The following is a 2,494-nucleotide window of genomic DNA, read 5'->3' on the forward strand; positions in this document are numbered from 1 at the left end:
GCCAGGATGGCCAAACTTAGTCTCTCATATTGTCAGGAGGGACCAGTTGTTGGAGAAGGATATCATGTTTGGTAGGATGGAGGGTCAGAGAAAAAAAGGAAGACCCCCAGCAAGATTGATCAGCAATATGGCAGCATCAATGCGCTCAAGTGTGGCAACAAGTGTAAGGTTGACCCAGGATTGGACAGCGTTTCGTTCCGTTGTGCAAAGAGTCGCTATGAGTTGGAACTGACTAAATGGCATCTAACAACAACAAAAAATATCTAAATGTCTTAGATTTCCACTTAATAAAGCTCATGTTTGATTGACTAGCTGTTTTAATTATAATTTCAATTCTTATAGATACTCTATTTTTTTCCAAGACAAATATGCTAATATCTTTGTAATACAACAGGGAAGAGAGCAAACTTTAGATTTTAAACAACTGAGCTTTGTACTTGTTGAGTTTAGCAGTTGACTTTTCTGTTTCTTTTCTTTCACAGCCTGGCATTATCTAATTCATTAGTTTCTGAAATTTGATTGCTAGATCCATGCTACCTTTAATCTTCAGTTTTCCTGACATGAATGCCATTGTTGGTTTTAGTTTCTCAGAATTTTTTTTTACAAAATCTCCAGCAGCAATATCTCATCACCACACCTGCAATATTTCCACCTATGCTTTTAAGATTAAGGAACCATGTTCCACCATCTGCACCTGAGAATTCAAACTGATAGACTGTCTGAGTGGCTTTAACAATGTTATCACTGAGAGACTCCTAGACAATTCTAAATGTTTCTTCCACAGGTCCAGAGCATGGTTTAGATTGTGGCTTTTGTTTGCTTTCTGTGAATGCCGACACAGCACCACGTGATTCCTCTTTTGTGGTAACTGCATCTGGGAGTTCATCAAAGAAGAAATCTGGTAACAAAAGACGGCCTGGTTTAATTGCATGGAAACATTTTTTTTTTAAATTAAATTCCTTCTTCTTTTAAGATATTTCATCAATAACAAAGTTACCAGTAAAATATTTTGACTTTTTGAAAATGGAGTATACAGCATCTGCAATGATATCAACTTTTTAACTTTGGCTTTCAATACCACATCTTCCCATCTATGGGTATCATAGCAGCAGAGTGTATGGCTGTTTTAGACCATAATGCATTGACTGCAATTTTACGTTTAAATTCTCCTGGCATTCCAAGTATGCACATAGTCATACCATACTTGGCAATGGCATATGAACAGTGCTGTTTGGACCACAATGGATTTAGATTCAGTAGAGGGCTGAGACTGATGTATATGAGCAATTTCACTTTTTCAAATAAGGAATACATGCTTTAGATGTCAGAAAGGTACCTCTGGTATTGATATTCATGATCAAATCCACTCTGTAGGTGATTCCAAGGCATTGGCTAAACTAATAGCACTGGCATTATTTACCAAAATATCAATTCCTCCAAATTTCTCCACTGCTTTCTTTACTGCATTACTGATTTGCTGTTCATCTCTCACATCAACAACACATGGCAACAACACATGGCCCTTCCTCTAGCTGCTTCAACCAGTGTTGGGTAGCATGACTACTGCAGATCAGAGGAAGGGTTAGCAGCCATGGGGGGTTGGCAGTGGCCATGAGAAATAGTATATAACCTACTTTCTCAGACTATTGTTCTGCATACAGATTGAATAAGTATGGTGTAAGGATACAGACCTGGTGCACACCTTTCCTGATTTTTGACCATTCAGTATCACCATGCTCTTTTCTAATGACTTCTTTTTGGTCTATGTGTAGGTTTCTATGTACAGGTACTCCACAATTAAGTGTTCTCGAATACCTATTCTTCACAATGTTATCCAGAGTTTGTAATGATCCACAGAGTCATATGCCTTTGCAGAGTCAATAAAGCACAAGTAGACATTTTTCTGTACTAAGGGAAATCTTTAAGAGTTAGGCAAGGAAGATAGTAGAAGATAAGGAAGAGAATTTTAATAGTAATTATAATGCATTGGGAGTCCTGATGTGGCACTGAGGGTTAATGCCCTGGACTGCAAAGTCAGTTGAAATGCAAGATTGGTGGTTCAAGCCAAGATCTATCTGATGTCAGCACTGATAGCCTTGTTCCACAACATCTTCTGAATGTGATTTGCATTTCTGGCATTTCTGACAACTTCCTATCGATGTACTTTTGCAACCTTTTAAAATTATCTTCAGCAAGATTTTACTTGCATGAAATAATGATATTGTTCAATGATTATCATATTGTCTTGATGATATTACAAATAGCAATCTTTTTGAATCCATTGGCCAGACAGCTGTTTTCCAAATTTCTTGGCATAGATGAGTGAGTGCTATTTATTTCATTGATCAAAGGTATTTACAATGAATAAGTTCTTGGTGTAAAATTCTATCATGCAATTTCTACTATAACTTCTATCACCAAGGCCATTTTTTTCCAACTTCTGATCCTGTCTTATTGTTTCCAATGTACACAATTCAATTACCAGTAAATGCCA

General features: G+C 37.0%; 1 pseudogene; it reads right to left on the minus strand.

Moving 5' to 3' along the window:
* Window positions 1–493: 493 nt before the first annotated feature.
* The window catches only part of LOC102833356, a 113,094-nt pseudogene continuing 111,093 nt past the window's right edge, over window positions 494–2,494 (minus strand).

The sequence above is a fragment of the Chrysochloris asiatica genome, unplaced genomic scaffold, assembly GCF_000296735.1.
Source record: "Chrysochloris asiatica unplaced genomic scaffold, ChrAsi1.0 scaffold00254, whole genome shotgun sequence".
Lineage (NCBI taxonomy): Eukaryota > Metazoa > Chordata > Mammalia > Afrosoricida > Chrysochloridae > Chrysochloris > Chrysochloris asiatica.